This window comes from Palaemon carinicauda, chromosome 35 (genome assembly GCF_036898095.1).
Source record: "Palaemon carinicauda isolate YSFRI2023 chromosome 35, ASM3689809v2, whole genome shotgun sequence".
NCBI classification, from domain to species: Eukaryota; Metazoa; Arthropoda; class Malacostraca; order Decapoda; family Palaemonidae; genus Palaemon; species Palaemon carinicauda.
Genome location: NC_090759.1, coordinates 73,394,524 through 73,420,734, shown reverse-complemented (window position 1 = coordinate 73,420,734; position 26,211 = coordinate 73,394,524). Strand labels below are relative to the sequence as shown.

At 40.7% G+C, this 26,211-nt stretch overlaps 1 protein-coding gene and 2 long non-coding RNA genes across 4 annotated transcripts in view; 2 read left to right on the top strand and 1 right to left on the bottom strand.

Annotated features, from left to right (window-relative positions):
* The window catches only part of LOC137627882 (uncharacterized), a 492,086-nt gene that overhangs the window by 4,393 nt on the left and 461,482 nt on the right, over window positions 1–26,211 (top strand). The window lies entirely within an intron of this gene.
* Window positions 1–26,211, bottom strand: part of LOC137627884 (uncharacterized) — a 213,126-nt gene that overhangs the window by 64,678 nt on the left and 122,237 nt on the right. The gene's annotated exons all lie outside the window — the stretch shown is intronic.
* On the top strand, window positions 297–26,211 carry LOC137627546 (uncharacterized). The gene is made up of 5 exons (XR_011041183.1): window positions 297–386; window positions 10,254–10,378; window positions 15,558–15,681; window positions 24,557–24,679; window positions 25,258–26,211. It is a non-coding gene; the product is annotated as an uncharacterized lncRNA (long non-coding RNA).

The window sequence follows — 26,211 nt, the reverse complement described above, 5'->3', positions numbered from 1 at the left end:
ATCTCAAATAGTTTCCTTACAATATATATTTTTCCTCCAAGATCATTTCTTAATAGGTTTTAATAAATAAGTAAAGACCAGAGGGCGATAAGTTAAAAAGACATTTTTTTTTTTGAAAATTTACTACTAAGTTTTCGTAATTTGGTAAGATACTAAAATTCATCCACTAGATGGTGCTAGGAGCTTCCAAGGATCCTAAAGTAACGAAACTTAAGGCGAGTCTTTCCTTGTTCTTTTTTTATTTCCAAGTCAGCTCTGAGCTGGGTTATACGTTCACAAGTGATTTGCTACCTGGAATTTGGAATTTGTGTGCTTGCGCCTTGGAGTGCTTTAACCAGTTCATCTATCAATTTGGTGACCTCTTGTGTGTACATAAAAGAACATGCGTAAGTTTTCAATTTTGTATCCCTTATGGCTAGACATTATTATGGTTTAGGTTTATATTAGAACATGATTATAATGGGTATCGAGTTCTATAATGATTTGAATGTATGGTACTACACGGATTCTTTAGCATGGATTGGTAAATTTGTATTGTATTACAGGGTGTGATTTTCGCACAGAAAATATATGATTTCCTGTTGTAAATAACGTGATTTAACCGAATTTGACCTTCATTTCAACCGGAAACAAACAGATCAACCAACCCGACACTACAATGAAACCAGAATGGCTTTTGCTGGTCTTGGAACTTGAGAAAAAATAGCATTTGTGTGAATGAGTGAGAATAATGATTATTCAGTTATTTGCGCATAGTGTTACTAACTCTCCGTTTTAATGATAAGTGATCTGATAAGGCTTTTATCGATTATGGAACAGCAACGGGGTTATTGAATTTCGAAATATACTGATAAATATAAATTGATTAAGGATTTTAAACGATCGTCTTCCTGATTGTTGAGTTCGTTCTGAGGCTTTTATACTTTAGACTCAGATTTCATACTTAACAATAACTTTCACTCTAACTCCGCACGATATTCAATTGTTTACCCATTGGATCAGCTTAAGCGCATTTTCAGTTCAATTGTTAGGAAAAGATTGAATCTTTGTTTCACAGGAATAACTTTATTTTAATGTTACTGATGTTGAAATATTTTATTTTTTCTTAAGTCTCCTTTCCTCACTGTGCTATTTTCCCTGGTGGGGCCACTGCTTTTCCAAATAGGGTTATAGCTCGGCAAGTAATGATAATAATCTTGACTTTCACGAACAATCAAGTGCGAAAGGAAATTGACTCGAGAGCGTTAGATTGCGTATATAACAATATCTTCATTGTCAATAAAAGACAATATGATGCATACCACAATTTTTGCTCGATGTTGAATATTATTTGGGTTATTTTTTTGCCTTATTTAGTTGGGCATTTCGGTATTATTACAGTTTCAACCATTATGGGGAATCTATTATATTAATATTTTTCCCAAGTAAAGCAAGTCTTTTGTAGTATTTCGGTATTATATTATCTGTCGCAAATGCCTAGTTCTTTATATATCGACGGTATTTCTTTATAGTTTATACGGGCAACTTTTGTATGTATGAAGTATGGGGCAATATTGATTTAATTTGTGACTTTCTCTCATGGGGTCTCTGTTTCTCAGTATTGTGCATTGTGGGGTTAGTTATTGCTATGCGTGGGACCCAGACCATGATTTTGCAAGTGCAATGTGACAGTTAATTTTTGCTATGGTCTGGTTCAGGATTTGCTGTGCATGGGGTCCTATGATTGGTGGCTAGGTTGGTTCTTGCTGTACGAGGTGGCTATGTCAAATGTTGCTTTATGTAGTGGCTAGGTTGGTTTTTGCTGTGCATTGGTGTTCAGACAGTGTTTGCTGTGTATGAAGATTAGGTAAATTTTTGCAATGCATGAGTCTGGATCAGTTTTTGCAGTGCTTTGGGCTAGTGTCAGATTTTCCTGTGTAGATCTCAAAGAGTAGTTGTTGATGGGCACCATAGTGAGTATAGGAATGTGATATCTGGTGTTCCACAGGGTAGTGTTCTTGGCCCATTACTTTTCATACTATATACACATGACATGTGGTTTGGCCTAGAAAATAAGCTTGTTGCATATGCAGATGATGCTACTCTCTTTGCATCAATTCCATCCCCTGAATGTAGATCTAGGGTTGGTGAATCCCTTAATAGAGATTTAGCTAAAATTAGTGCATGGTGCAAATTATAGGGTATGAAGTTGAATCCTAACAAAACTCAAAGTATGATTGTAAGTAGGTCAAGGACGGTGGCTCCTCAACATCCGGATCTCAGTATTGATAATGTTTCTTTAAATTTGTATGACTCTTTCAAAATTTTAGGTGTGTTTCTCGATAGCAAATTTACTTTTGAGAAACATATAAGGTCTGTGTCTTCTTCAATTGCACAAAAAATTGGCTTATTGAGAAAGTCTTTTAAGATATTCGGTGATCAATCTATTCTGAAGAAGTGTTTTAATTCTTTTATTCTACCTTGTTTTGAGTATTGTTCTCCTGTCTGGTCTTCAGCTGCTGATTCTCATCTTAATTTGTTGGACAGAAACTTACGGTCTATTAAATTTCTTATTCCTGATCTAGATATTAATCTCTGGCACCGTCGTTCAATTAGTTCATTATGCATGTTAGGCTACATAAGATTTTTCATAACTCTGACCATCCTTTACATTCAGATCTCCCTGGACAATTCTATCCTGTTCGTAATACTAGGCAGGCAGTTAATTCTAATAGCCAGGCCTTCTCCATCATGAGGCTCAATACTACGCAGTACTCTAGAAGTTTTATTCCAGCTGTTACCAAGTTGTGGAATGATCTTCCTAATCGGGTAGTTGAATCAGTAGAACTTTCAAAGTTGGAGCAAATATTTTTATGTTGACCAGGCTGACATGAGTCTTTTTATATTTTATATGACATATCTGTTTCTGACTGTTAATAGTTTATATATGACATATCTGTTATGACGTTGCTACTTTTTTTAGAATGATTTATTGTTAATATGTTCTCTTCAGTTATTTGTTTCCTTATTTCCTTTCCTCACTGGGCTGTTTTTCCCTGTTGGGGCCCCTGGGCTTATAGCATCTTGCTTTTCCAATTGGGGTTGTAGCTTGGATAGTAATAATAATAATAATAATAATAATGGGGCTATGTCAGGTATTGCTATTTGGGGGCTTGGTTTGTATTTGCCGTGTGTGAGGGGGGGGGGGTGATCAGGTCAGTGTTTGCTGTGTGGGGATGATAGGCTAGTGTATGCTGTGTGTGGGGGGTTGATAGGCCAGTGTTTGCTGTGTGGGGGGTTGATAGGCCAGTGTTTGCTGTGTGGGGGGATAGGCCAGTGTTTGCTGTGTGGGGGGATAGGCCAGTGTTTGCTGTGTGTTGGGGGCTAGGTCAGTGTTTGCTGTGTGTTGGGGGCTAGGTCAGTGTTTGCTGTGTGTTGGGGGCTAGGTCAGTGTTTGCTGTGTGTTGGGGGCTAGGTCAGTGTTTGCTGTGTGTTGGGGGCTAGGTCAGTGTTTGCTGTGTGTTGGGGGCTAGGTCAGTGTTTGCTGTGTGTTGGGGGCTAGGTCAGTGTTTGCTGTGTGTTGGGGGCTAGGTCAGTGTTTGCTGTGTGGGGGGGATAGGTCAGTGTTTGCTGTGTTGGGGGATAGGTCAGTGTTTGCTGTGTGGGGGGGCTAGGTCAGTGTTTGCTGTGTGGGGGGGATAGGCTAGTGTTTGCTGTGTGGGGGGATAGGTCAGTGTTTGCTGTGTGTTGGGGGCTAGGTCAGTGTTTGCTGTGTGTTGGGGGATAGGTCAGTGTTTGCTGTGTGTAGGGGGATAGGTCAGTGTTTGCTGTGTGTAGGGGGATAGGTCAGTGTTTGCTGTGTGGGGGTGATAGGCTAGTGTTTGCTGTGTTGGGGGATAGGTCAGTGTTTGCTGTGTGTTGGGGGATAGGTCAGTGTTTGCTGTGTGGGGGTGATAGGCTAGTGTTTGTTGTGTGGGGGGGGGGGGTAGGTCAGTGTTTGCTGTGTGTTGGGGGATAGGTCAGTGTTTGCTGTGTGTTGGGGGATAGGTCAGTGTTTGCTGTGTTGGGGGATAGGTCAGTGTTTGCTGTGTGGGGGTGATAGGCTAGTGTTTGCTGTGTGTTGGGGGATAGGTCAGTGTTTGCTGTGTGTTGGGGGATAGGTCAGTGTTTGCTGTGTGTTGGGGGCTAGGTCAGTGTTTGCTGTGTGTTGGGGGATAGGTCAGTGTTTGCTGTGTGTTGGGGGCTAGGTCTGTATTTGCTCTGTGGGGCTTAGTTTTTGATATTTGTCGGGCAGCCTTCTTTTTTTTTTTTTTTTTTTTTTTTTTTGAGGGGGTCTGGATAGTTTTTCCTGTTAGTGCTGGTGCTGGATCTGTTTTTGCAGTGCAAGTGGTTGGGTGGTTTTTCCTGTGCAAGTGCTGGGACAATTTTGGCTGTCTGTGGTGGGTGACTCAGATTTGCAGTGGTCATTTTTTTTTTTTTTTTGTGATGGGACTGGGTTAGTTTTTGCTGTGGCAGGGGCTATGTCATATTTTGCTGTGCACAGGACTGGGTCAATTTTTTATGCAGGTTACACAAGACTGGGCAACTTTTGCTGTCTACGGGGCTAAAAGTTGATTTTTACCGTGGGGTTCGGGACTAGTTTAGTTTTAGCTGTGTATGAAACTGGGTTAGTTTTAGCTGTGTATGAAACTGGACTAGATTTAGCTGTGCGTGAAACTGGACTAGGTTTAGCTGTGCGTGAAACTGGACTGGGTTTAGCTGTGCGTGAAACTGGACTGGGTTTAGCTGTGCGTGAAACTGGACTGGGTTTAGCTGTGCGTGAAACTGGACTGGGTTTAGCTGTGCGTGAAACTGGACTGGGTTTAGCTGTGCGTGAAACTGGACTGGGTTTAGCTGTGCGTGAAACTGGACTGGGTTTAGCTGTGCGTGAAACTGGACTGGGTTTAGCTGTGCGTGAAACTGGACTGGGTTTAGCTGTGCGTGAAACTGGACTGGGTTTAGCTGTGCGTGAAACTGGACTGGGTTTAGCTGTGCGTGAAACTGGACTGGGTTTAGCTGTGCGTGAAACTGGACTGGGTTTAGCTGTGCGTGAAACTGGACTGGGTTTAGCTGTGCGTGAAACTGGACTGGGTTTAGCTGTGCGTGAAACTGGACTGGGTTTAGCTGTGCGTGAAACTGGACTGGGTTTAGCTGTGCGTGAAACTGGACTGGGTTTAGCTGTGCGTGAAACTGGACTGGGTTTAGCTGTGCGTGAAACTGGACTGGGTTTAGCTGTGCGTGAAACTGGACTGGGTTTAGCTGTGCGTGAAACTGGACTGGGTTTAGCTGTGCGTGAAACTGGACTGGGTTTAGCTGTGCGTGAAACTGGACTGGGTTTAGCTGTGCGTGAAACTGGACTGGGTTTAGCTGTGCGTGAAACTGGACTGGGTTTAGCTGTGCGTGAAACTGGACTGGGTTTAGCTGTGCGTGAAACTGGACTGGGTTTAGCTGTGCGTGAAACTGGACTGGGTTTAGCTGTGCGTGAAACTGGACTGGGTTTAGCTGTGCGTGAAACTGGACTGGGTTTAGCTGTGCGTGAAACTGGACTGGGTTTAGCTGTGCGTGAAACTGGACTGGGTTTAGCTGTGCGTGAAACTGGACTGGGTTTAGCTGTGCGTGAAACTGGACTGGGTTTAGCTGTGCGTGAAACTGGACTGGGTTTAGCTGTGCGTGAAACTGGACTGGGTTTAGCTGTGCGTGAAACTGGACTGGGTTTAGCTGTGCGTGAAACTGGACTGGGTTTAGCTGTGCGTGAAACTGGACTGGGTTTAGCTGTGCGTGAAACTGGACTGGGTTTAGCTGTGCGTGAAACTGGACTGGGTTTAGCTGTGCGTGAAACTGGACTGGGTTTAGCTGTGCGTGAAACTGGACTGGGTTTAGCTGTGCGTGAAACTGGACTGGGTTTAGCTGTGCGTGAAACTGGACTGGGTTTAGCTGTGCGTGAAACTGGACTGGGTTTAGCTGTGCGTGAAACTGGACTGGGTTTAGCTGTGCGTGAAACTGGACTGGGTTTAGCTGTGCATGAAACTGGACTATTTTTTTATGTATGTGATTAGGTTAGCTTTTAATGTAAAGTTGACCAGTTTTAGTTATGCATTGAACTGGGTTGGTTCTTGCTGTGCATTGGACCGGTGTAACGGTCTGGTTTTTCCCCCGGGGGAAATATGGCCCAGGATATATATCCCCCCGGGGGAACTTTGTCCCAGGATAATATTCCTCCCTCTGGGCCAAGATTCCCCCTCTGCTTGGTGGAAGTAACCATTAATTTTTTTTTTTTTTTTTTTTTGGTTTGCCATGGAAATCAAATTCAATGGGATTTCATAGAAAAGCTGCACAAATTGCAAGACAAAGAAAGATTACATTTATGCAATAAATTGAGGTCGCAACATGTTGCTTGGATAAAATAGGCCAATGAATTTTAAACGTGCTATTCACTTTCTTGGTGAATCCGTATCAAACCCCATGCAATATTGCTTAGAAAACAAGCTTGCTGATTTCGAAGGATGTAAAGGAACAATCAAATTTTTTTGTATATATATCCTCAATTCAAGAAATTTGTGCATACGTAACTTTAAATCTCCAAATGCAACGAAAAAAATGCCTGTTTGTTTAAAGAATTTATGATGAAGGCTGATATTGGGATAGTCCAAGAGGTTGTGACCTGGGAAGGGGGTCCGGGGGCTTGCCCCCGGCTAGGGGCTGTGACCTGGGAAGGGGGTCCGGGGGCTTGCCCCCGGCTAGGGTTTGTGACCTGGGAACTACTAGGTGAGGTTAGGTGGGTTTGTTAGGTTCTGTACCCTTTTACAAATCTCAAATGTGTTAAATGATCATGATTGGCCTATGTTCAGCCACTTACATGATCCATATGTTTTACCAACTGGTTATCTTGTTCTTATTTAGCATTTCTGACCATTATTATTGCTGTAAATCACTCGTTTATGACATTTCCCCAACCTAAAAACCCCGGTTTCCTACTCGGTTCCCCCATATTCTCTGGTAACACAACTGAATTGGTATCATCTCCTTTCTCATCCATAGTGCTCATAGAGTGTACTTTTTATTTCGTGCTGGACAGTACGAAAGAAAAGTAAGGTTTTCATAATATATATATATATATATATATATATATATATATATATATATATATATATATATATATATATATTATATATTTCCTAATATTTTGTCAAAATTACCGTTGATTATTTAATTCATCCAAATAGTTTCTCTTTAAGGGAGGGTGGGGGAGAAATGGCCTAGGGGGGAAAAAATATCCTAGGGCTGAAATTTCCCCGGGGGGAATAACAGCCCGGGCTGCTTTTCCCGGGGGGGAAATTGATCCTAGGCTATTTTTCCCGGGGGGAATTTGTCGGGGGGAAAAATTTCCTGCTACACCGGATTAATTTTTCCTGTCCACTGGTCAAGGTTAGTTTTTGCTGTGCATGGGACCAGGTCAGTTTTTGCTGTGCATGGGACCAGGTCTGTTTTTGCTGTGCATGGGACCAGGTCTGTTTTTGCTGTGCATGGGACCAGGTCTGTTTTTGCAGTGCTCGGGACCAGGTCAGTTTTTGCTGTGCTCGGGACCAGGTCAGTTTTTGCTGTGCTCGGGACCAGGTCAGTTTTTGCTGTGCTCGGGACCAGGTCAGTTTTTGCTGTGCTCGGGACCAGGTCAGTTTTTGCTGTGCTCGGGACCAGGTCAGTTTTTGCTGTGCTCGGGACCAGGTCAGTTTTTGCTGTGCATGGGACCAGGTCAGTTTTTGCTGTGCATGGGACCAGGTCAGTTTTTGCTGTGCTCGAGACAGGTTAGTTTTTAGTGTGCACTGGACCAGGTTAGAGTTTTCTGTATGCATTGTGCTTTCCAACTAACATTTAATGTATCCAAACTTTGTGGTGGTATGTAAAATTTTGGGTTTTTATTTACTTTGAATCGAGAAACTAATAGAATGTAAAACTAGAAATTTAAGTATTAAATATTGGCTCCTTTGCCATCAACGAGTTGTGTCTAATAGCCACTTTGTATTGCAAAGGCCATGACAGTGTTTTTGGTTAGTCTTATGCATATGGTCTTCTGCATGGATTTCATCTCCTGCATGTATATTTGTGGTTGGTGAATCCCTTGGAAATCTGCCTAAAATTTGTGCATGGTGTAGATTATGGGGGGTTGGAGTTGAACCCTAAAATATTAAGTATTATTGTACTGTAAATGGCTCCTCAACATCCAAATCTATGCATTGGCAATATATTTAACCAAATAAAACAAGTTTGAAATTCTAGCTGTGGTTCTTGAGAGCAAATTTGAGTTTGAGAAATGTATGCAGCCTATTTCTTTAACAGCACAGATGGTCATAAAAACTTTAATTAATCTACTTTATATTGAGAAAAATAATTTTAAGTATTTTTTTTTTCCTTTTTGGCCTTCAGCTACCGACTCATTTTAATTTCAGATAAAAAATTGTGGTCTATTAAATTCCTTATTCCTGATCTGGATATTAATCTGACACATCTTTCAGTTAGGTCTTTATACTTGTTGAAGATTTTTCATAATTCTTATAATCCATTATATTCAAATGTTTCTGATGTAGTAAGCCTACTAGGTAATGGGTTAATTATAACTGTTTTGCCTTTTCCATTGAAGCTCAATACTGCTCAGTATTCTAGAAGCTTTATTTCTCAATGAACAGACTGTGGAACATTTTCCCTATCTGCTGGTGGAATCAGTGGAACTTTTAAGTTCAAGCTATAGTATTTACAAATGTTTTCCTGTTGAATAAATTGACAATTCTAAATATGACTTCACTATTTTCATGTTTCTGATCCTAATATATTTTATAATTCATTATTGCTTACAAGTATGCTTTACATTAAATTTCGACCCAAAGAAATATAGGTGTGCACCATTGTATTTAGTATTGCCTTATTTTTGTATGGGAATAGAAATGGAGGTAGACGAGATTTATTGCAGTCTTATTTCCTTTGGTAAAACAGCCAGACTTGATAACTTAGGAACACTTATTATATCATGCAAAGCAAATATGAGCACTAGGCTAGCAATCTAGCATGGGGTTAGGCAAGCACTATTTGCCTAAATGAAAAATAACAGCATATAAATAATTCCTAGCAATGAAGACTAAATAACTAATATTAATTAGTTATAAGACCGGGAGGGCTGTTTTGGCTAACTAAATATAGCATGCGAGGCGGACAGTGGCGTCGTAAAATGGTGCCTCCGGTCAGGGCACAGCTCTGCCCCAAAACACAAGATTTAAGGATAATTAATCGTTACTTTACGGTCAGAGCTTATTTAAACAATACTTGAACATGGTACTCAACTTTCCAGAAGAAGGCGAGGCTGAAAGCTGCGACATGGCGAACGATGAACACTGATCAAAAAAGCTAACCAGGAAAAACCACTGCTAGGTAAAAGCTACAAAGCGAGGAATAAAGACGAACGTGACGTCACACAGAATGATGGCGTGCTTTTACATCTCGAGTACCGTAGCAGTAACGAAGGAGGGTAACTTTGGAGTGGCTCCTCAGTTATCCCGCCACCTTTCCCCAGCGAAGCGTTAACGCTATTTGGGGTGCAGATAGCTATGTGGCGTGTTAATGCATGAGACCCCTGCTGATATACGATATCCTAGAGGGAAACCTTTAGGGTACTCGCGCCAGAAGCTAGAATTCTGTGATAACCTTTAGTTTAATTCTCTGGGAATATCCACTGTAGTCAAATATACCCTAAGAAAGATACTGAAGGAACCTTCCATCAGGACGACATGGCTTGAGCCCAAAAATGAAATTATTTTCGTAAATGTAGACTCAGACTATTGGTAGGCTATACAGTACCTGTAAGGAGCACAGAGTACAAGGCGGGTCAGTTGCTTGCTTTGTCAGTGCCATCGGTGTGTTTCAGGTAAAGTAAATATTCAGTATCCTAACTAACCTAAAAATATTTCTCATCTTAAATAAAATACAGTAGCAATGTTCATAACGATTATTACTACTTTGATATCACTATCATTAGACATTGTGGGTAGCCCATACATTTCTTCAATGTTATCATTTTAAAGGCAAAAGAAAAAAAGGATAAATGCGAAATATAATACTGTAATCTAGGGGAAAGAACTACTTTTTGTTAGATTTCATCCATAACTTTGAATGTGTCAAATGCAGGTAATAATTTAAGAAAGAAAATAAAATGTGATATTGTTCGGTAATTTATCCATCATCTTTTCCAGATTAACAACAATAGTTCCTGACTGCAAGTTTTGACGGTTAATTATAGCACTCGGATGCGGAAGGACTGCAGTTGAAGTGGCGATTGATAACTTTAGATGCTTGGACTGTAAAAATGTTATGAAAGGTAAATAGACAATCATTTTCTTTACTACTCGTTACTCAATATATGAAAATTAAGTTGCATCATATAATGCAAATTTACATAATTAAAATTTGAGAGGTTAATACTTCAGTGTCAGACTGCCTGGTAAAGCCCAAGTATAATTTTAGCATGTTTTCATAGTTGAGACTGGATATCATCGTTGATGATATACAATGAATGCACAACATTTCTCTAAATTACTAATATATTGAAGCTGTAATGTTATTAAGGAATATCAGTTAAGGAATATTAAGGCCTTGCCATAATAGGATTCCCGTAATACTGATAATGCACGTACTTTAGTGTCAATCCGGCTTAACTATTGTATTATTAAATTGGTTAAACTCTTAAATAGATATACAGGCAGAGAATTGAAGACAATATGCATAACATAATTTTAAGTGGTATTTCAAGGAAATTTGTTTCAATAAAATTTCAATTTAATAAAAATTTCTGTAATAGTTCAACTAAGGAAACTTCAGTGATAGTATATTCATGCATTCTAATAGGTTAACTGAAAAAGAAAGTGGCAGTACCAACCAAAATTTCAAATCGAGCAACAAGCTAACTTAATCAAGATACACAGTTCAGTAAGTGATAATTTAATAACTCAAGACGTATTATTCAGTCAGTATTTGTTGTGAGGAGGATAGGTCAGTATTTGTTGTGTGGGGGATAGGTCTGTATTTGCTCTATTGGGCTTAGTAAGTTTTTGCTGTTTTTTGGGGCAGTCAGTTTTTGTTGTGCGAGGAGCTGGATAGTTATTCTGTCTGCAGTATTAGTGGTGGGCCTGTCTTTGCAGTGCCAGTGCTGGGACAATTTTAGCTGTTTGTGGTTTGTTGGTGGCAGGACTGGGTTAGTTTTTTTCTGTGTATGTGGCTAGGTCAGTGTTTGTTGTGCGTGATAGGGTTATTTTTATTTTCCAGTGTCCAGGACAAGTTTTTGTTGTGATGGGAAAGGTTTTGATAGCTGCTATAGCAAAGCCAGTTCTTGGGTGTACAAAGGCTGCCTGTTTTTTACTTTATGCTTGAGCTGGGTCTGCTTTTGCTATGCATGAGGCCTGTCAGTTTTTCATGTGCTTAGGGTCTGGGTCAGTTTTATTCCCAGGTGTTACTAGGTTAGATTTTGCTGTGTGCAGGGAAGGTTAAATATTTACTATGAACAAGGCTGGGTAAGATTTTGCTGTGCAAGGGGTTCTCATATTTTGCTGTGCACAGGACTAGGTCAGTTTTTGCTGTAGGCTACACAATACTAGTTTTCTTCTACGGGGCTAGAAGTTGATTTTTGCCGTGTGGGGGACTGGTTTAGTTATAGATTTGTATGAAACTGGATTAGATTTTGCTGTGCATAGGCTTGGGTTTGTTTTTGCTGTAAATAAGACCATTTAGTTTTAGTTATGAATTAAACTGGGCGAGTGTTTGCTGTGCTCGGGACCAGGTTAGTGTTTGCAGTGCATGGGACAGGGTTAGTTTTTGCTGTATGCATTGTGCTTTCCAACTAAGTATGTATCAAAGCTTGCTGGGAGCATAAAAATTGTGCTTTTATTGACTTTGGATCTGGAAACTAATATACTGTAGAACTATAAATTTCAGTATTAGATGCAGATTTCTTTGCCAGCAATGAGTTTACCCAATAGCTACTTTGTATTGCAAAGGCCATGACAGTGTTTTCGGTTCGTCTAAATTTTCGGTAGTACATTGCCACACATTTCTTTATGTAGGAAATGAAATTAAAACTGTGCTTAGCCACTCAACTGGCTCAAGTGCTAAGTGGCGACATGCATCAGTGATGTCTGTATAGCGTGTACTCCATATTTTCCCTGTTGGAGCTCTAGGGTTTATAGCATCCTGCTTTTCAAACTAGGGTTATAGCTTAGATAGTAATAATGATGATAATTATACCCAAGGTCTATAGACCTCGATTATGCCTTTCAAATGGTTTGACTTATGGTTAAATGTTCTGACAGTTGTATGACAATCAGCAAGTCTTCAAAAGACACCTATTTTCTAACTGCGCCAGCGCACACATCTCATTACAAAGAGCCTTTCCTCTTAAATAGCCTGGCGTGAAACCATGCCTGCAGTGGGGAGTGCATTTTGTTACCTCGCACAGCTCCACACCTGTTCAGGGTTTGCAGACGCAGGCTGATCGTTTTGTGGCCGCATTCATGGATATTAAATTGTCAACCATTTAAATCGATTTTGGCCTGTTCTGTCTATACATACTGTATGTTTAGAAGTTGTACCCTTGTTGAGCCAAATCCTTGCTGCTGCTGTTGGATAATGGCTCGATGCCATTTGTATTAGCTAGTGATGGCAGGAGTTGACGTCAGCCAATCGATGAATATTTCTAAATTAATTTCTCTAAACACAGGAATGAGTTTTCTGAAAATCCATTATCAGTACCAGCTACGACGACCACAAACCTCTCCTTCCACTGGTAGCACCTTTCGGTTCAAGGTGGCACTGCTGGCAGACTGAGGTGTTTAAGTAAAGACTTCCTGTTGTGATGCCTCCTGTAGGTGAACCATAATTTGTAAACATAACGCTACCTGTGACATGTCATAAATCTTTACCATGTTGCGCTAGTGCTCCAGCGTATACTGTACATGTGGTGACAAATGAGTTTTTTCCAACTACATTTTCTACTTCTCAGGGCGTTTGTATGTGTATACTTGCATACATATATGTATGCATATTTGTATGTTTATATGTGTGCATGATTGTGTTTATGTATACTGTATATAGTGTACATGTGGATGTGTGCTCATGTACATATGTGCATGTACATGTATGTGGGGTAAAATGTAGTTTGTTGGGACAGGCTATGTCTTTCTTATTACCTGTCATAGTTTTTATTTTTGGGGAAAATTTTCTTTTTTATGATCTGATATATCAAAATTCTATACCACGAATGTACTTGTGAATGTTATTACAGTGATATCAACTTTAATTATTTTGTCAATGCAGTATTTTGAATCTTTATTACCCCAATATTTTTTGTTACCAGTAATTAATTACCAGCAGAGACTGCTAGAAAGTCAAAGGTGGGATTTTTATCTCAAATACTTTGGTCAAATTGAAAAGGTAATGAAGGTAAAGCATTTACTTTTCAGTGTACTGTATATCTGATGCGGTATGTGACTACCTGTGAGACGAGTGGCCTGCATTTGTTTGATATGGTTTGCAAGTGCAATATTGATGAAAATACCAGTATTTACTAAAAAACCTTTATAGGAATTAGAGATATAGGTAGTTATAAAGATATTCTTTTGGTGTTTACTGATAATTCCTATTTAATGCTCTTTCCAGTGCTGGTGGCATGAAGACTTTAGCAAGAAATTGTATTTAAGACAATAACTTGGGTAAAGAAAATTTAGTAGAAAATACTATACAGTAAGAATATCCATTTAGAACATCAGAGGGAAATCTAGTGGAATTCATCTAAAGGTACTTTCAAGTATGAGGCTCCAGGATGATTATGCTTAACTATGATTCAAAATGTGACCCATTTCCAATAATGGAGGCCCACCGTGATTGTGGTAAAGAAGTTTGGAAGATTGGTCTTTATTTCAGTGCTGCATTTTAGTGGTAATTGCAAGGCTTTTTTTTCCAACTTCAATTGTGGGAGTAGGTGGGTCTTTTCTGATGATTACCGAGTCTTTATGATTGAAATGAGTAGTCGGGGACAGTACCTTGGTAACTAGGAGTGTAATACTGCGTGTTCCTTAGAGCAGTTTTCTCAGCCAATTATTTTTCATATTGTATACATATCATATGGGGTTTAACCTTGAAAAATGCTCGATGCATATGATGCTCTTCTGCATAGATTTTATCTTCTGCATGTATATCTTCGGTCGCTGAATTCCTTATAGATCTACCTAAAATTTGTGCATGGTGCAGATTATGGGGAGTGGAGTTGAACCCTAACAAATTTCAAATTATGATTGTACTGTAAAGGGCTTCTGAACATCCAAATGTATGCAGTAGCAATTTATTTAACCAAATAAAACTCAATTGAAATTCTAGCTATGGTTCTTGAGAGCATTTAAGCACAAATTGGCTTAAAAACTTCTGATTAATATATATTGAGGAATTTTTCTCTATTAATTATCCCAATTTTTTTTTTCTTGTATCGTTTTCCTGTTTGGCTTTCAGCTGCGGACTTGCACATTTCAATTTATTAGTTAAAAAAAATAGTCAAAAAAATTCCTTATTCGTGATCTGGATATTAATCTGACACATCTAGTCAAGTATTTATGCTTGTTGAAGGTTTTTCATAATCTTAATGATGCTACACTTAAATGTTCCTGATGTAGTAAGCCTACCAGGTAATGGGTTAATTCTAATTGTTATGCCTTCTTTATGAGGCTCAATACTACACAGTATTCTAGTTATATGGAAATGCTTTCCTGTGGAAGAGGATGACAATTTTAAATATGACCAATATTTTCATGTTGCTGATCCTAATATATTTTATAATTTATTATTACTTACATGTAGGTTGTATATTAAATTTTGGCTTAAAGAAGTATAGGTGTGCACCAAAGTATCTAGTATTCTTATTTTCGTATGGGAATAGAAATGAAGTTCAACTTGATTTATTGCAGTCATATTTTCTTGGGTAAAACAGCCAGACTCATGTTGCTTGAAATTTCTTTTTTTGCAGAAAAATTTGCATCTTTGGTTTAAATGTGAAGTACATATTAAAACTGAAGACATAAATGAAATTTCTTCTTGAACGTTGACTGTCAGACTATTGGTAGGCTATACAGTATCTGTAAGGAGCACAAAGTACAGGGCGTGTCAGTTGCTTACCTTGTCATTTTCATCAGTGTTTCAGTTAAAATAAATATTCATTATGCTAACTAACGTAAAATATTTTTTTTCTAGATAGAGAAAATACAGCAGCAATGTTCATACGATTATTACTTTGATATCACTATCATTAGACATTGTGGGTAGCCCACACAGCTCTTCAATGTTATCTTTTTATAGGCAAAACAAAAAAAGGATACATGCAAAATATAATACTGTAATCTAGGAGAAAAATTACTTGTTAGCTTTTATCCATAACTGCACGTGTATCAAATGCAGGTAACAATTTAAGGATGAAAATAAAATGTGATATTGTTCTGTAATTTATTCATTCTCTTTTCCAGATTATCAACTCTAGTTCCTGACTGCAAGTTTTGACGGCTAATTACAGCACTCGGATGCATAAGGACTGCAGTTGAAGTGGCGATCAATAACTTTAAATGCTTGGACTGTAAAAGGTTATGAAAGGTAAATAGACATTAATTTTCTTTACTACTCGTTACTCAATACATGAAAATAAGTTGCATCATTTAATGCAAATTTACAGTATTAAAAGTCAAGTTTATACTGTAGTTCAGTGTCAGACTGTCTAGTAAATGCCAAAGTACAATTTTAGCATATGTAGTTCAGACTGGATATAATTATTAATATACAATGAATGCTTAACATTTCTCTAAACTACTTCTATATTGAGGGAAGTAATGTGATTAAGGAACATTAAGGTTATAAGAGGATTGTCTTAATACTCTCGATAATGCATGTACGTCAGTGGCAATCCAGCTTAATTATTATTAAATATATTAAATTAAACTTGTAAATAGAAATACAGGCAGAGAATTGAAAGACAAAATATGCAAAACACAATTTTAAGGTGATATTTCATTGAAATTTGTTTAAATATAATTTCAATTTTAAGAATTTTTCAGTTATAGTTAACGAAATAAATTTGTGATAGTCATGCCTTTTAATAGGTTAAATGAAAAAGCAAGTGGCAGTACTACCCAAAACATCAAATCAAGCATTAAGCTAATTCATTCAAGATATACAGTACAGTTAGTGATAATTTATTAAACATTAGACAGTGGTATAATTCAATCGCTGATCAACTTAAGCAGGATGTTCATAATAGATTTTATCATTCAACATTTAAAGATTTGGTCTTTCATTACTCTAAAAATATACAGTATTCAGTGGCATCCTTTTTGCACAGTAAACTCGAATCTGTTGGTAAACAAGATAGTGAAACCTGATCTGATCAACTACAATTTGGTGTCGGCTTCCATCTGCTAAAATGTTGAAGTGAGCCTTAAGAAAACTGTACAATTCTTATGAAATTAAACACAATCGTTTCAGGCCCCTAGGCTTAAAGCATCCTGCTTTTCTAACTAAGGCTGTAGATAGCAAGTAATAATAATAAATATGGTCATGATTATCACATATGCTTGGTTAATCACAATTCCCCCCCCCCCCCCTCTCCGTTTCTAATAAGGTCATAATTAAGTGGCTTATTCTGTTAATCTCAGGCTTATGTAGTATTTAGCATTTTACTGCCACCTTTCATACAAAGTACGTAACTAATCCTTGAATTAAATTCTCAGTGGTTTGCTTTTGATATGTGAATTTCATATAGGTTAGTGTCTTGAGGTTGAAAGATACTGTACCAATAAACTTAAAATTTTAAAAAATTATCGTGCTTAATGAAAAGCAGGTTCTTGCTGATTAAAACTGGGTTTGAGATGAAAGGGGAGAATAATTAATATAAAGTCTCCTTAGAAAAAACTAAATAGTAAGCAAATTGGATTTAAGCCAAACGTATCTGTAAATAAAGGGTATTTAATGGAAATATCAAGTTTTTCCTGCATAACCTTTGTTATTACAAGCTAGCCCATAACCCTAGTTGGAAAAGATGCTTTAAGCCCAAGGGCTCCAACCGGGAAGAATAGCCCAGTGAGGAAAAGAAACAAGAAAATAACTAAAAGAATAAACAAAAACAAAATATTTCATGATCAGTAATAACATTAAATTAGGTTTTTCAATATTAATCTTACCCGATGATCATGTAGCTGTCAACTCCGTTACCCGACAGAAATCTAAGGACGGGATACGCCAGCGATCGCTATACAGGTGGGGGTGTACCAGCGCCATCTGTGGTCAGGTACTCAAGTACTTCTTGTCAACAAGACCTCTTTATTTCCTCTGTCGTGCTGCGGCAAGACCTACATGGATACGCTGTTGTTTTTGGAGTCCTTTGTTCACGTTTTGGTGAAGTATTTGCTCTAAAATTTAGCCTTCGCTGTACAGGAAGCTTTTCCCTTAGCTTAGATAGCTTTTGGAATTAATTTGATTTATTGGTTAACGATCTTTGCTTTACCTTGGAATTCCCCTTTGACTGTTCCCTAAATTCAAGATGTCCGACCACTCTCAAGCTCCTAAATATAGGCGATGTAGTGTTAGGACTTGTAATAGGCGTCTTCCGAAGGCCTCTGTTGATCCTCACACCCTTTGTTCCGATTGTAGGGGAAATCCCTGTCAATTGGAAAATCGATGTGGGGAATGTGCGGGGCTTTCGGAATTCGAATTTAATGAATTCCTCAAATATACAACTAGGTTAGAGAAGGAGAGAGTTAGGAGGAGTTCTTCTCGCTCTTTGGTTTATTCCTCTCCACATGTCCCTCAACCTTCTCCTTCCCCTGTGGTGGTGACCCCCGAACCTGCTAAGAGTGCTCAGCCTGATATGACGGATATGTTGCGTGCCATTCAGGCTCTTGGTGATAAGGTGGAATCGTTAGTTGGTGACCACAATCTTCTCTTGGCAGATGTCAAGGAACTTAAAGTGAAGAGTGCAGTGGGAAGTGTTAGTGCCAGTGCTGTGCATAGTGTCAGTGTCAGTGTTGCGCATGAGGATACTTCTGTGCGTGCCAGTCGTCCTCCCAGTCCGGGACCTCTTGCAAGCTCCCAAGCCCAGGGGAGAAGCAACGTCGAAGGGCCAAAGGGTTCGGCAGGCCTTGATCGGCGCACAGTTGTATCCTCAGTGGTTGCGGGCGTATCTGATAGAGATCGTCACTTCCTCTCCCAGACGAATGAGCCCTTAAATTCCTCGTCTGTGGAAGAGGTTTCCAGGAGGAAACGGTGGACCCAGGTCTCACGACCTCTCAAACGTAAGGTCCCTTCCGAGCTAGTCCAACGGCCCAGGTGTAGCCACTGGGCCAGTTCGGACTCGCCGCAGTCATCTGATGACTGCTCACCTCCCAAGAGAGGTAGAGTGGTGCCTCAACAGGCCTCTGCTCCAACCACTGTGGACCCCAAGTGGTCAATGCTGCAGACGATGCAGTCTCAGCTTGCGGCTTTGATGCAGGAGTATCAGGCAGAGAAGGTTAGCACCCCTCCTCCTGCGAGCGCTCCTCCACCTCTACGCAGTCCTCCCTGCCAGACGCAGCCGCATCGGGAGTTGCCAGGTTCCAGCACTTTGCGGCAACCTCCTCTACCCATGAGGCAGGAGCCTCATGCTATGCGGCAACCTCCTCAACCCATGAGGCAGGAGCCTCATGTTATGCGGCAACCTCCTCAACCCCTGAGGCAGGAGCCTCAGGCTATGCGGCAACCTCCTCAACCCTTGAGGCAGGAGCCTCATGCTATGCAGCAACCTCCTCAACCCTTGAGGCAGGAGCCTCATGCTATGAGGCATCCTCCTCAACCCATGCAGCACGAGCCTCATACCATGCAGCAGCCGCTTTCTCTGCAGCATGAACCTCATCCCATGCAGCTTGAGCCGCATGCCATGCAGCATGAGCCTCATGCCTTACAACCCGTTCTGCAGGATTCAGCCATTCAGCCTGCCGCTCTGCCTTTACCTCTCGCTACTCAACTCACAGGCGATGAGGTTTCTGAGGATGAAGCTGCCCATCTGGATGATCCTCCATCTGAGGTGGAAGGGCACAAGTCTTCGCCGCCTTCTTTAGACTTTCGCAAGGTCCTGGCTCTGTTCAGAGAGTTGTACCCTGAACACTTCGTGTCTGCAACCCCTCGTTCTCCTCCCTCCGAGTTTTCTCTGGGCATGCAGTCTACAACGCCTGCCTACACCAAGCTTGTCCTCGCCAGATCATCAAGGAGAGCTTTGAGGGTTATGGGGGATTGGTTGCAGTCCAAGCAGCAACTGGGAAGGACCTCTTTTGTGTTTCCTCCTCCTAAGCTGGCTTCTAAGTCGGGCGTCTGGTATGCCACGGGAGAGGAACCTGGCTTGGGGGTTCCTGCCTCTGCCCAGGCCGACTTCTCAAGTTTGGTTGACTCTCCCCGCAGGTCGGCTATGAGACGCTCTAAGGTCTGCTGGTCCTTTTCAGATCTGGACCACTTGATGAAGGGAGTCTTTCGCGCCTTCGAAATTTTTAACTTCCTCGATTGGAGTCTAGGAGCCTTAAGCAGGAAGACTGCTCCTTCTGACAAAGACGCGGCCATGCTGATCATGTCCAGTATGGACAAAGCAATTCGCGATGGTTCTGGCGAACTTGCGGCTATTTTTGTCTCAGGAGTCCTCAAGAAAAGGGAACATCTCTGCTCTTTCTTATCGACTGGTATCACCCCTTGCCAGAGGTCAGAGTTACTGTTTGCTCCTCTCTCCAAGTGCCTGTTTCCGGAGGAGTTAATCAAGGGGATGGCTGCGGCTCTTATCCAGAAGGATACACATGACCTCATGGCTTCTTCAGCACGTAAGGCGAAAACCTTACCTTCCGTGCCTAGATCTTACCGCACCCCTGTTGCTGATACTCCTGCTACTAGGTTCATTCCGCCCTTTCGTGGTAGAGCCTCCAGTAGAGGAAGTACCCGTGCAGACAGTCACCGGGGCAAGTCAAAGAAGGGTGCCAAGTCCACGAAAAGCAAGCCTTGACTTCCTTCCTCTCCAGACAGCTGTAGGAGCCAGACTCAAGACCTTCTGGCAAGCCTGGGAGAGCAGAGGTGCAGACGCTCAGTCTGTCTAGTGGCTAAGGGAGGGATACAGGATTCCGTTCTGCCGCAATCCCCCTCTGACCACATCTCCCATCAACCTCTCTCCCAACTACAAGGAGAAGGACAAGAGGCTTGCGTTACAACAAGAGGTGTCGCTCCTGCTAAAGAAGGAGGCAGTGGTGATAGTTCGGGACCATCAATCCCCGGGCTTTTACAACCGTCTCTTCCTGGTGGCCAAGAAGACAGGAGGTTGGAGACCGGTGCTGGACGTCAGTACGCTCAATGCTTATGTCACCAAGCAGACGTTCACAATGGAGACGACGAAGTCGGTCCTAGCAGCGGTCAGGCAGGAGGACTGGATGGTCTCGTTAGATCTGAAAGATGCCTACTTTCACGTTCCCATCCATCCAGACTCCCAACCTTTTCTGAGATTCGTCTTTGGAGAGGTTGTGTACCAGTTCCAAGCCCTGTGCTTTGGCCTGAGCACGGCACCTCTTGTGTTTACGCGACTGATTAGGAATATTGCGAAATTCCTTCACTTGGCAGACATCAGAGCCTCCCTTTATTTAGACGACTGGCTTTTAAGAGCTCCCACAAGTCGTCGCTGTCTGTAGAGTCTCAGATGGACTATGGATCTGACCAAGGAACTGGGCCTCCTGGTCAATTTAGAGAAGTCCCAGCTCGTTCCTTCCCAGACCATCGTTTACCTGGGTATGGAGATTCAGAGTCGAGCTTTTCGGGCTTTTCCGTCGGCCCCAAGAATCAACCAAGCCCTGGAGTGCATCCTGAGCATGCTGAGGAGGAACCGATGCTCGGTGAGGCAGTAGATGAGGCTAACAGGGACTCTTTCATCGCTAGCCCTGTTCATCGAGTTAGGGAGACTCCACCTCCGCCCCCTTCAGTACCATCAGGCAGCTCACTGGAACAAGGATATGACGCTCGAGACGGTCTCAATTCCTGTTTCCAAAGAGATGAGGGCTACTCTAACGTGGTGGAAGAACAGCATTCTTCTCAAGGAAGGTCTTTCGTTAGCTGTTCAGACCCCCGACCATCATCTCTTCTCGGACGCATCAGACTCGGGCTGGGGCGCGACATTGGACGGACAGGAATGCTCGGGGATATGGAATCAGGAACAGAAAACGCTTCATATCAATTGCAAGGAGTTGTTGGCGGTTCATCTGGCCTTAATGAACTTCAAGTCCCTCCAGCCAAACAAGGTGGTGGAGGTGAACTCCGACAACACCACAGCCTTGGCGTACATCTCCAAGCAGGGAGGGACTCATTCGAGGAAGCTGTTCGAGATCGCAAGGGACCTCCTCATTTGGTCAAAAAGTCGAAAGCTCACGCTGGTAACGAGGTTCATTCAGGGCGATATGAATGTCATGGCAGATCGCCTCAGCCGGAAGGGTCAAGTCATCCCCACAGAGTGGACCCTTCACAAGAACGTTTGCAACAGACTTTGGGCCCTGTGGGGTCAGCCAACTATAGATCTGTTCGCTACCTCGATGACCAAGAGGCTCCCTTTGTACTGTTCCCCGATTCCAGACCCGGCAGCAGTTCACGTGGATGCCTTTCTACTGGATTGGTCCCATCTCGACCTGTATGCATTCCCGCCGTTCAAGATCATCAACAGGGTTCTCCAAAAGTTCGTCTCTCACAAAGGGACACGGCTGACGTTGGTTGCTCCCCTCTGGCCCGCAAGAGAATGGTTCACAGAGGTACTGCAGTGGCTGGTCGACGTTCCCAGGACTCTCCCTCTAAGAGTGGACCTTCTGCGTCAACCTCACGTCAAGAAGGTACACCCAAGCCTCCACGCTCTTCGTCTGACTGCCTTCAGACTATCGAAAGACTCTCAAGAGCTAGAGGCTTTTCGAAGGAGGCAACCAGAGCGATTGCCAGAGCAAGGAGGATATCCACTCGCAGAGTCTATCAATCTAAGTGGGAAGTCTTCCGAAGCTGGTGCAGGGCCAATGCAGTTTCCTCTACCAGTACCACTGTAACCCAAATTGCTGACTTCCTGTTACATCTAAGGAACGTTAGATCCCTATCAGCTCCTACGATCAAGGGTTATAGAAGTATGTTGGCAGCGGTGTTCCGCCACAGAGGCTTGGATCTTTCCTCCAACAAAGATCTGCAGGACATCCTTAGGTCTTTTGAGACCTCTAAGGAACGTCGGTTGTCCACTCCAGGCTGGAATCTAGATGTGGTCCTAAGGTTCCTGATGTCATCTAGATTTGAACCGCTACAATCGGCCTCTTTCAAGGACCTCACATTAAAAACTCTTTTCCTAGTATGCCTAGCAACAGCTAAGAGAGTAAGTGAGATCCACGCCTTCAGCAGGAACATAGGTTTCACATCGGAAACGGCTACATGTTCCTTGCAGCTCGGGTTTTTGGCTAAAAACGAGCTTCCTTCACGTCCTTGGCCTAAATCGTTCGAGATTCCTAGCCTATCTAACTTGGTGGGTAACGAACTGGAGAGAGTACTTTGCCCAGTTAGAGCTCTTAGGTACTATCTGAAAAGGTCTAAACCTTTACGAGGACAATCAGAAGCCTTATGGTGTGCTGTTAAGAAGCCTTCGCTACCAATGTCTAAGAACGCGGTTTCTTACTACATCAGGCTTCTGATTAGAGAAGCTCATTCTCATATGAAGGAAGAAGACCTTGCTTTACTGAAGGTAAGGACACATGAAGTGAGAGCTGTGGCTACTTCAGTGGCCTTCAAACAGAACCGTTCTCTGCAGAGTGTTATGGATGCAACCTATTGGAGAAGCAAGTCAGTGTTCGCATCATTCTATCTCAAAGATGTCCAGTCTCTTTACGAGAACTGCTACACCCTGGGACCATTCGTAGCAGCGAGTGCAGTAGTAGGTGAGGGCTCAGCCACTACATTCCCATAATCCCATAACCTTTTTTAACCTTTCTCTTGATTGCTTTTATTGTTGTTTTTGGGTTGTACGGTCGGCTAAGAAGCCTTCCGCATCCTGGTTGATTTGGCGGGTGGTCAATTCTTTCTTGAGAAGCGCCTAGGTTAGAGGTTATGATGAGGTCCTTTAGTATGGGTTGCAGCCTTTTATACTTTAGCCACCTAAGAGTCGTTCAGCATCCTAAGAGGACCGCTACGCTCAGTAAGGAAGACGTACTTATTAAAGGCAGAGTAATGGTTCAAGTCGACTTCCTTACCAGGTACTTATTTATTTTTTATTGTTATTTTGAATAACTAATAAAATGAAAGACGGGATACTTAGCTTCTTTGTTAACATGTATACTGGTCTCCACCCACCACCCTGGGTGTGAATCAGCTACATGATCATCGGGTAAGATTAATATTGAAAAATGTTATTTTCATTAGTAAAATAAATTTTTGAATATACTTACCCGATGATCATGATTTAAAGGACCCGCCCTTCCTCCCCATAGAGAACCAGTGGACCGAGGAAATAATGAGGTCTTGTTGACAAGAAGTACTTGAGTACCTGACCACAGATGGCGCTGGTACACCCCCACCTGTATAGCGATCGCTGGTGTATCCCGTCCTTAGATTTCTGTCGGGCAACGGAGTTGACAGCTACATGATCATCGGGTAAGTATATTCAAAAATTTATTTTACTAATGAAAATAACATATTTCACATATACACAGTCATTAAAAGATAAGAGGAAGAGAAATAAGGTAGAATGTCAGTGTGCCCCCCCCCCCACCAAGAGAACTCTAATCCAAGACAGTGGAAGGCCATGGTACAGAGGCTATGACACTAGCCAAGGGTAGAGAACAATGGTTTGATTTTGGTGTCTCCTCCTAAAAGAGCTGCTTACCAGTGTTAACCCCTGCTGTCCTTACCAGGAGGAACTTAGCCACAGAACAATTACATTGCAGTAGGTAACCCCTTGAGCTAATGTGGTAAGAAAAGGCCTGGGTATTTGATGTGTAGGCAAGGACAAAATTAGTCGTATCCAGAGACATTGATTCAATGTAGTACTGTCTGGCCAGTTGACTCCATGACACTCCAGAAGCAGTATCCCAATGGGTGGCTGGTGCCTGGTCCCCTTGCCAACCTACTACCTACTTAACTTGAATGTCATGATTAAATTACACAATTTTGAAAATTGCCATTGGATCACATGGCATGCCCAAATGCATCCATAAAGGATGAGTTTTAATGTATAAAAGAATTAACCAATGATTTAGATAAACCAGTTTCTAATTTTTAAGAATAAAGTAAAAGTTATTGTATGAAAACTTAAATGACTTTGAAGTAATCATTAGAGTACTTATGTAAATGTTTGACCCTATTTTGATATCTTAACAATTCACAAATTAGGTAAAAAGGTCATACTTTGAAATCAAATGGTGTTTTGTTGTAAATAGTACTTAATACTTTTTTAATCAAATATCCTTTTCAGATGGATATGAATGGTACTTTCCCAAGATAAATTACTTACTTTCAAGAACTTTATCACTGTATTTAATCATTGTTCTGTTAAGAGATGCAGTAGTGTTTTCACTGAAGGAAATATGAAAAAGCAGTAAGTTTGTATACATTTCACAAGTTCATGGTAAAATAATGAAAAATTCATAAAAAAAAAAAAAAAAAAAAAAAAAAAAAACTGAAAAAAATAATGTAGTCACAACAAGAATTCTGAAATGTTTAGTTGATAGTTATTAAATTTTAACAGTACAAATACTTCCAATCTGTTTATACTCTTTAGTCACTACATCAATGATAATTTAGCTTTTTTGGTACAACAGTTTAAAGTTATGGTAATGTTATGGGATACAGAAGTAGAAGAAATGTCCGTTGTTCCCGATTTGGTGACAAATTAGTACACTACCACTGAAAATAGTTATCCTTAATTTTACATAATCCACAATGAAGCCTTTATTGAAAATTTAATGTTTCTTTAGTCATCTTAGTGGCAAAAGGTCCTAAGTTGTCCCAAGCTTTAAATGTTATGTATTTAGAAATCTAAAGGAAAAGTCATCCTTATTAGAATGAAAAAAATGTTTTAGAATGAAAACGTTTATTAACCCTATTTAACAATTTGGTATTATCATTTTCCATAAGGGATCCAGGCAACGAGACTAATAAAATCTGTATTTTCAGAAAATCAATGACATTCGCCGGAGAAAGAGCTTGACCGGTTATATTTTCTACAAGATTAATCTTTGCCAATTCAATAATGATGGATGCAACAATAGCCAGTGAAAGTGGAAGCTGTTAAACTTCAGTTGGATAAACAATAACAATATCCTTCATATCTTCAATCTTCAGCAGCAACATTTTAAATTTAAATGCCCCAGCTAGTTAGGAGGCTGTAGTTTAAGGTAGCAAATACAGTATACTCAGATTTTTCTTTAAAGTAAACTCTATAAGCAGTTACATTTTCAGTAGAGGGTTTATAGCTTTTATAAGCAGTTAATATTTTAGTTTAGGGTTTTATAGCTTTGCACATTAAGCTGAGTAAATCTTAATCTTAGAATAGATTATTAGTGCACTTGATACTTGTAAATTTCAGCAATACTTTTTTGAGTGTCTCGTTTTAGGAAATATATTTCAAATAGTTAATCTTGGGCATGTGAAGTTTTCACAAAGTTGGATTAGTGTTAGTATTTTAGAGTTGTTAATTCGGAGGTAAAATATAATAATCATTAGATAAGTATCAAGTGTATTGGCATAGCAGTAAGGTTAATGAAAGTTTAAGTTTTGATCATTACTACCCTTGTTTAAGTATTTTTTTATGACTGAAAAAATTGTAGGGTATATTTTAATAGATGTTACCTGATTCCTGAAGCCAAAATATAGCAATAGTTGAATGTCATTTGGTAGCAATTCAATATTGTCGAAGAACTATGTAGGACAAATTAACTAACATGCAAGTAAATTACCAGTCATATTAAGATGAAATTAATGAAGATTTTAAAGTAATTGGTATCAAACCCTGGCCGTTAAAACATAATTCCCAGCATTTAAGGAAAAATATCTATTTGCTGATTAAAACCTTTCTAGCTTTATAGAGTATTTAGGTAAGGTGAGAATTTACTTCAAAGATTAATTGCA